Below are 10093 nucleotides of genomic sequence, written 5' to 3'. Positions count from 1 at the left end.
TTTGTAACACTTTTTAAAGCGTGTCCCAGTGCACTGATAAGCCTTGTTGCCATACAGAGAGTAATATATTCTATACTATTGTACAGCCTTATGGGATGCTATCAAGGGTCCTATTAGGAAAAGGAAAAACTTTATTTTTTTTTTACAGACATCACCACAGTCACCACTGTATCAATTGTGATATTTGGGTAACATTTCCTATGGAATCACCACTTATAATGGTTTATGGCAGTGTCTTGCTTACGTAATGATGTAATGTTTATTCCATAAGCAAGTGGGTCCTGTTAGGTGATGAGGACTAAGACATTGGCACTTTGAATACTTATAGGCACCTATAGACTGGCACTGTCCTGTTTGAAACACACATACATATATAATTACACCCTAACACCCTTACCCTCTTTAAGGGTGTTAGTAGTACTGTGCAAAAGTTTCAGGCAGGTGCGACAAAATGCTGTAAAATAAGAATGTTTTCAAAAATAGACATAACAGTTTATTTTTTTCATGTAACAAGATGCAAAGTGAGTGAGCAGAAGAAAAATCTAAATCATATCAATTAGTGTAGCCACCCTTTGCTTTCAAAACAGAACCAATTCTTTAAAATACACTTGCACAAAGTCAGGGATGTGCTAGTGATCATCAATTTAATATGTAGGTTGAAACACGATCATTAATTGAAACTGAAACATCTGTGTAGGAGGAATGAAACTGGGTAGGGGACAACCAAACTCCCTAACAAGATCTCTCCCAGGCAGAAAGTTCAAGGCAGACTGGGGTTTCCAGACGTTCTATCCAAGCTCTTTTGAAGAAGCACAAAGAAACAGGCAATGTTGAGGACCGTAGACCCAGTGGTTGGCCAGATGTAAGACACATCATGCTTACTTCCCTTGAAGATGTCCAGCAGCACCATTAGCTCAACATTGACAGAAAACAGTGGGACCCTGGTACATCCATCTACTGTCCAGAGAAGTCATATGTACTATATGGACAAAAATATTGGGACACCTGACCAACAGGGACTTTTATGAGAATGCATTCTAAATACATATAGAATAGTATGTAGTTGGTCTCCTCTTTCAAGCTATGACAACTTTCTCTCTTCTGGGAAGGCTTTCCACAAGATTTTGGAGTGTTACTGTGGAAATGTTTGCCTATTCTTCCAGTAGAGCATTTGTGAGGTTAGGCCCAAAGGTGTTCAAGTGAATTGAGGTCAGGGCTTTGTGCGGGCCAGTCAAGTTCTTCCACACCAAATTCACCCAACCATGTCTTTATGGAACTTGCTTTGTACACTGGGAAGGGGGAACCAACCTTAATTAATGTCTATGTTTTTAGAATGCAATGTCATAAAAGTCCCTGTTGGTCAGCTGTCCCGATACTTGTCCATATAGTGTATATATAAAAACATTGTATTATGTGATAACAATATTTTTTGGCAATATAAAAAAACACAATATTTGAAAAAGCTGCTTTTAAGTGGTCCTTTTAATAAAATCAAACTATGATGTGTGTTATCCTTAAAGAAAATAAAGAAGGATCACAATAATAATGGATTCTGAAAAACCCATGAGTTAAACCATCACATGTGGCATGAATAATCGGGTATGGAGAATGCACAACTATTTAATTTATTTGCACTGTGAAAGATTATGTTGCTATAGGGAATAAGAAAATTTGAGTAGTAGGTGCTTACTATGGCATAAGTATTATTCATGAAATCCTGACATAACTGTGTTACTCTCTGGAGGAATTACGTATTTATTTTTTAGCTCACTAAGTATCTGGTTTAGCCTAATCTCAATGTCCTCAGTAATCTGTGTTTTTTTTCGTAATATGGTTATATTTTTTTCATAGAAGAAAAAACAGACAACTAAATCTTTTTACTTAGATTCCTGCATATAAATTGGATGGTCATCAAGTGGCCAGGAAGTTTCCTCAGAATTCTAATTTGGAATATGTTCATAGTTCAAGGATGTATTTAACTCATTCCGTAGGGGACTAGTTACAAGGATTAGGTACTGACAACGTACCATCAACAGAAATAATGAATAATGGGGATGAATTCCAAACACATATGCATCTGTTCTGTGTAGGGTGACCACATATTATTTCTGCGCCTATGAAGCACATGAGATTAAGGCAGAGGTGTGTATATATATATATATATATATATATATATATATACGACATGCATTTTTGACTACATAATATGTACGTATCTCTTTGAAGTAAAGACCATGATCGAATTATGATTTCATAATAACAGCTGAACTGAACTTAATATCAGACCCTGCTGCCAATATATATTAATATTAGACCCTGCTGCCAACATATATATATATATGACCCTGTTGCCAATTTATTTTATATTGAAAAGAATTGGCCCTGCTCCACACTCCCTAACATGCAATATAATAATAATGTATGGAAACATAGCATTGCAGGTATAGATCAACAGAAAACACAAACCCACCATTACAGGCCTTGATCAACTGGAAATCACATGTAAACTCAGCACTGAGCGTATAGATCAAATAAACACATGGAAACAGCACTGCAGATATTGATCAACTGAATAAGTCATACAAACCCTGTATTTGCAGGTATACATAAATAATGTATGGACAGCTTTGCAGGTATAGGTCAATTGGAATTTACATAAAAACTTGAACATTAAAGGTATAGATAAAACCCCCTAAATTACAAGCATAGATCACAGGTCGCACACCCCAAAGCCAGCCCTGGCATTCACATTTCCCACAGAGATCCTGACCAGCACCCAAATTACATGCATAGGACTTGCCATCTTTGTCCCCAAACAGCCCAGCATGAGTCAGCTTTGTCCCCAAACAGCCCTGTCTGTGCCATCTTAGTCCCCAAGGCTCAAAACTCTGCCTTTCCACAAATCAGTTGTACATCTATGAAACACACAAACACTTTTACAGTCACTCACTAATTCACACTTTCATTCACATACTTCATTCACACAATATTGTATTCTCTCACTTATTCACACAAATCATTTACACATATTCATTAATGCATTCTCACAAATTCATTAATTCATACTCTGTCATTTAGACAATTCCTCCACACATTCATTCATACTCCCACGCATTCACACAATTCATCCACATTATTTCATTTTCTCACTCATTCATACAATGCATTCACACTGTCACGTTCTACCCAGGCTGTGCACTACCCACGTTCTACCCCTCTCCTCCTTTGAAGTTCACATACCTTGTAGAGGTCCTGCGCTGGGAGTGCAAGGCATCTGTCTCCCTGCTCTGCCGCAGTGCACGCCGCTTCACTGCTGAGCACCGGTATATGACGTCATATTCCGGCGCCCTGCATGAAATGCCGGCACTGCAACCAAGACAGAGGCCTCACGGAGGAGCGTGAGAGGCGCCGAACGGTTGCTGAAAACTTCACGAGCCACCACTCGGCTTCCCTCTCTCTCCTCCGCGTCAGAAAAAAAGGACGGCATTTCAATTCCAGGACAATGCATTGTCCCGTATTGAGTCCTATCGCGGGACTGTCCCGGGCAATCCGGGACATGTGGTCACCCTAGTTCTGTGCTCCTTTATAGGTTGTCTGTGCAGTTGTTTTCGGTGAATATGTGTTGAGGAGGCAGGATGATGCTCACTGAGCATCCTGTTACTTTACTGAGTGGGTGTCATGTAAACTTGCATGGTATGCATAGGGTTACCCTGAATCTAAGTGGAGACCAAAGACTGATAATGGTTTGAGCCTTTACATCAGGAAAAATTGGCTCCTCCTTTCCTCCTCTCCCCTACAGACGCCATCATATTCTTTTATTTTCCTCCGTGTTTTCTGCTTTCTCTCTTATTGCCAGAAAAACCCTCCCTTTTCCCTTTGGCGCAATGTTCACAGATTCAGGGATCTTTGCACCCAGAGTAAAAAACATAGAGAGTGTGCACTCTCAATGACTTCAATAAAGTTATTTATGTGCAGTAAGGTGCCAAATAGTAATGCTTACATAGGGAAAGAAACAAAACAGGCTTAACGCGTTTCACGTCTTTACTGGCGCTTAGCAAGCCATAGATTCTGTGAATATTGTGCACCTAAATAACAAGTGATCTTGATTAATTAACATATCAGTGCAATTAATTGTACAAAGGAGCCTTAAATATTTTGTAAATATATAACATTATATACAATTAAATATTCATACAGCATTTACATTAATAAAACATGGTGCCTTCACTAATGTAGTTTTTACATCTTAACCTGCTTTAAATGTTTTGCAAATGTAAACAATATTTTAAATGAGGTTTATATGAAATATGATTCATGTGTGGGAGAGCATGTCTCAGTCAAACATGTAATTTGGATACATCGGAATGATGGTTTCTGGAAGGTGAGTCTCTGGAAATCTTAACCTTATTGGCAAAATAGCTGTGACATGACCCTTATCCACAATGCTGCCACCACTTCTGGTATCTCAAAAAGTATCTCTGCTGTGACATTGATTAAGTGGGTAAATGTGTGTCTCATGTAATCAGTATGGCCAGACATCAGACTCTCATTAATCATGGCAAGCAAACATGCCAAATACATAGTAGAGTATAGCCTACCTAGGGAATGGCCCTCAAAATACCTGTTTTTTTCATGTTGTCAATATATCCCGATCTCACTGCAATTATATAAAAAGATGAGCAGTAGTCACAAAATTGAATTATTCCCAGTAGAAGTGGTAGAGGTTAATTCAGCTAGGGAATTTAAATATGGCTAGCCAGAATCTAAGAGGAGACCAAGGACAGATTAAATGCTGTGTATTTTAAGAAGGAATAATGGGCAGATAAGATGGGACGGATGGTCCTTGTCTGTTGACAAATTCCATGTTTCTATATAAATTCTATTGTAAAAATAATCCAATATCACTTTTTTTTAGCAATGCGAGCTATATGTTTGGTTTGCTAGCTCTAGAAGGTACAGTATATACATGTTGTTGCAAAAACTAAGAGTGGGATTTCTGTGTATAATAAATGTGAATGCCTACAGGATGGGTTTGAGGAGAAATTATTCTATATGCAAACCGATGCTGCAGATCACAAAACAGCAGCATGTAATCAACCTGGTAAAACTAGTCAATCAAAATTAAAATATAGTCATGTCGGTAACAGGAGGTAAATAAATTACAGAACTACAAAAAATCGTATTTATCCAGCATAAATGAAACAGACCATAAAGGATAATAACATTTCAAAAACAGCTATCATCGGAGATTGCATTTTGGATCTTAACATCTGTTTAAATTCTTTCTCTCAGCATGCCAGAACCACAGGATGTTCCATTTAAAGTCCTCCTACTTTCCAATTATGTGTCAGGTCTTTGCAGGTGTCTTTATATATAGCTGCCAGAAATTGACTTCTTTAAAACAAAGCATAGTGTTAACCTGTTTAGCACTGGAAAATGTTCATACGTTCAGAGATTTCAAGGTGCTCTACCCGCAAGTGCAGTTTAATTACATCACGCCAGCTGAAAGCTGCCATGTTGGAATTTTTGTATGAACTAAAACTGAAATACAGTCAGAAAGAAGTTGAAAGGGATTAGAGTAAAATGGGGTAGAACATGGTGTGACTAAACTGTCGTGATGCATTTCCTCTCACCTTATTAACTATATATTGGAAAGGGCTAACTTAGTTGATTTGTTCCCTTATCATGCATAGTTACTATTATTTATTGATTTTTTTGGGACCACCATATTCTGTAGCGCTGTACAATCGGTAATAAACAGGTAGTCCATAATATTCAATGTACAAAAATAAAAAGTGGGGCGGGCCCTGCTCAAACCAGTTTACAATCTAGAAGTGAAATTGTTGAGGTAAAATGTTGTATCTCATCGCAACTCACAACTGTACACAGGGAGGACTGAACAGTAGTTTATAACAGAACTCCACTCTCTATACTTTTACTCCCATCAAAATGTGCAGTCATACTGTACCAGATTAACGCAAATAATATCTTCTATTGTTATCTATCATCAGCATACTTGGGAACTCTCCGGGTTTGACCAGGAGATTGCTGGGGGAGCCCTGCTCCTCCGGTTCTCCGGGTCAAGACCCAAATCCTCTGGGTCAAGGGATCGGGGTCTTGACACGCCCCGCTCCCCGCCCATTTCCCCTTTAAATGGGGTGTTTCCCTCTGCCATCAGCGGGACCGCCTGCCGACGTCAGTGTGCAGTCCTGGCCGCGTCCTGCAAGGGAAGGCTCCGGGTAGCCGGAGCCAAGAAGTTCCCAGGTATGATCATCAGGGCCAGACTGGCTATAATGAGGCTGCCCTGGCACTTGAAGGCTGGTGGCCATCTGATGACATCATGCAGCTACATGTTACATTTGCTTTGCTCAGTTAGCGTGCGCCCGGGCATATCCAGCCAGAGGCCGCACACTGCTGCAACGTATACTGGGTGTGTTATTAAATCATGACACCTAACAGTTGTGTAGCTTTTTGTTGTCAGTGCTGATGTCACAGGCGCTGTCCCAGATGTCTCATTCACTGGCTGTATTGATACTGTTAAAAGATGTTGCAAGAGCCTGTGGCAATGCTCACCATGAAGCATCAACAGCACAATTTTCAGTAACGTGAACAGATTACAGGCCTAGTCTAACCCCTTTCATTTGAAGAGCCACTAAAGCAGACTCTCCAAAGTGTCGTGTTTTGGGACACAGAGAAACTTGTTTGTGTCACAATGCAAGAAGTGTTATAATTATGCAAATACGTAGAGATGGACAATAAGCATAAATGTCATTTCATTTTTTCTTCATTATTCCTGTCCCATAAAAACAACATTAAAAGGTGAATGAATTTACCATCATTGCTCAGCAACCAAGTCCGGCCCTGTATATTTCATTGCTTGATGGATTTGTGAGATCAGGCACTGATGTTGGACAAGAAGGACTGTCTTGCAAACAGCATTCCAATTCATCCCAAAGTTGTTTCCGGTGGGGTTAAGGTCAGGGCTCTGTGCAGGCCTTACAAGTTCCTCCACTGTACACTCATCAAACCATGCCTTTATTGACCTTGCTGTAGACATTGCGGGCCCTTCAATGTGTACGGCCCAGGGCAGGAGCCACTCGTGCCCCTGTCTAAGGGCAGCCCTGGCTTTGAGATAATCCTTTTTACGTTGTGTTTTTAAGATTAGTTGCCTAGTATGTTTATTTGGTGCAATAATAATGAAGATACTGTTGGGTCACGTACATGTGTGCTCTATGAGTTTTGTTTGCAGTTGCGCTTATAGATGACACAATGGTTGGACAGAGTTATAAAGGATTTAGACAGCATTCACACTAGCTCGCTATGCTAGAAAAGTTGCAGAAGGTGTTAAGCAGTAAAGTGGCTTTTGCAGAAATGTTCATATCCCTGTTTTCTCTATGTATCTGCATAACAGAAAACAGCAATCAGAGTTCCAGGTGAGAAAGTGTCATTTTAATGGCTGCAGATTCTAAGGAATGACTAAATTCATGTTACACACAATAACACATAACTGGACATTTAACGACAATAATTATTCATGTTTAGCGTGCTATTCAGACTACATAATTCTACTTAGAATTAAACAGTATGGCAGCAATTGCTGACTTTCTTCCTATAGATGGAATTAAATTAGCTTTAACTTGCTGTGTCCCTAGCTGTGAATGTGGGAATCAGTCTGCAGGACTCATCTGAATTGGCATAATCTTTCTATTTGTCCCAGTAAAAATGTAATGGACTGCATGGCAGATTAACTCATTGTGAGGTGGGACGTCTTCCTCCTTCCCCTTTTCAGCTATGGATTTCAGACACTTAGTAACATTTTTAGCTGCCTCACAAAACAGCTTTTTTTTTCTAAATGCTAGTATAATTCTTGCTGGTCTTACATAATTACAATCATTTCACCAGGATATGACAGCTATAACAGTTCAAAATACAGCCACGGGAAGAAAAAAGGCATGTGAAAATGCCGCATTAGCTATGCTTAGTGGGTTTTTACATTTCTTTAGATAACCATCACACACACACATGTAACTGCATTGATTGAAATCCAAATAAACATATTAAGAAATGGTAGAAAGGGTTATAAGTGGTTTGGATTTAAATCTCATTACCCTAAATCCTTCACTGCAGGCAGAAAGATATATTCCATAGGACTTTTTTTTTTTTTTTTTTAGAAATAGGAATACATTTATAATAGTTTTCAACATTTATGAACATATTTAAGGAGATGGTTTTTCGGATCTTTCATCTTAAGTATCTGTTTTCCCAGTCTTTTTAAGCATTTTGATACTTAATAACTAAATGTGACCTCAGAGAATGGAGAAATAACCTATGTTATAACTGGTGTACACACAAGGGTGCTTACCCTTAGGACTGACCACCATACTGGGTGAAGTGCTGCTTATTTGTCACTTCCCTGAGAGGTTAATTGCCTGCAACTGCACATGTCTGATAATGTATACACAAATTCTCTCTCTCTCGCTCTCGCTCACTCTCTCTCTCTCTTTATATATATATATATATATATATATATATATATATATAGTAAATACTTGTTTATGAGATTTGACAGTAACATTGTTTTGGACTTCAAATGCAAATAATAAGGTTTTTTTAAAGCAATCACTTCCTGTTTCTTGTGTGTTTACAACCACAACTTTACCGCAGGACTAACTGTAAAATGTCAAATATAGACCCATGTCATGTCATCCTATGTAATTTCAAATGTATTTAGAAAACGTACTTGAACTATGCTGCAGAACATGTTCATTTTCAATATTATTTAAAAATATATTCATGACGATATGTTTAAATATTAGTAATCAGTGAGTTAACTCATCACAGTACTTCCAATCTGGAGCTGAGCCACACCCTGGGTAGTCTTGAAGGACCTGCTCACAGCCATCAAGTCCTCACTTGAGGACTGAATAACAGAAGAGGAAGAGCCATATCTACTATCTGGTTTAGCTCTGGCAGTCTTCCCTTCTTGACATGGTAGCTCAAGCCAGGCGTTGAGTTTAAAGACTTCATTTGGGTCTCCAAAATGGACATGGTAAAGCCTCCCCAGAAAACAGCTTGTCTTGCTGTTTCCTCCAGGCTCTGTAGAGGCTGCTCAACTGGAGTGGGACAGTTCCATCCCTTGGACTATGTCTTTGTTCTAAAATTCTAAGGGAGCTTCAACTAGAGGGAGTTAAATCGGACCAGTGGACTACCCATGTAATCCACAAGCTCACCAGAGCTAAGGACAGCATTTCAGGCTCCCAGCTACCACAGCAATGACTGTATGTAATTGGTTTCTGTGAATGAGTTTACACATCTCATATATTGCAAGTTGGCCCTATAGATGGTAGTGAGCAAGGCCCTCTTTACCTAATACATTGGTTAGTCTGTCATACCTCTTGATTACACATTCTAAGCAACTTCTTTTCACACCTGCTTTCGGTTTTTAACTTACCGTATTGGCTCGGATATAGGCCGCCCCCGTATATAGGCCGCACCCTAAAAGTTTGGTGCTTTTTTAAAGAAAAAGTTTTTTTTCTTTAAAAAAGCACCAAAAAAAAACATGCTGCCACTCTGTCCCCCCCCGATATGCTGCCGCTGTCCTCCCTCCCCGCGATATGCTGCCGCTGTCCTCCCTCCCCGAGATCCGCTGCCGCTGTCCTCCCTCCCCGAGATCCGCTGCCGCTGTCCTCCCTCCCCGAGATACGCTGCCGCTGTCCTCCCTCCCCGAGATCCGCTGCCGCTGTCCTCCCTCCCCGCGATACGCTGCCGCTGTCCTCCCTCCCCGCGATACGCTGCCGCTGTCCTCCCTCCCCGCGATACGCTGCCGCTGTCCTCCCTCCCCGCGATACGCTGCCGCTGTCGCTGTCCTCCTCTGCCCCCCCCTCCTCGACTTACCGGAGCAGACTCCCGGGTGTCTTGCGGGGCCGGCGAGGGACATCTACGCAATACGCGTATGCAACTTCCGGTACCGGAAGTTGCATGCGCGTATTGCGTAAATGTCTCCCGCCGGCCCCGCAAGACACCCGGGAGTCTGCTCCGGTAAGTCGGGGGTGGGCAGAGGTAAAACGCTTAGATAACCTCCCGTGCCGGCACC

This window comes from Spea bombifrons, chromosome 4, assembly GCF_027358695.1.
Source record: "Spea bombifrons isolate aSpeBom1 chromosome 4, aSpeBom1.2.pri, whole genome shotgun sequence".
Lineage (NCBI taxonomy): Eukaryota > Metazoa > Chordata > Amphibia > Anura > Pelobatidae > Spea > Spea bombifrons.
The sequence above is the reverse complement of the archived record's forward strand: the minus strand, read 5'-3'. Positions refer to the sequence as shown.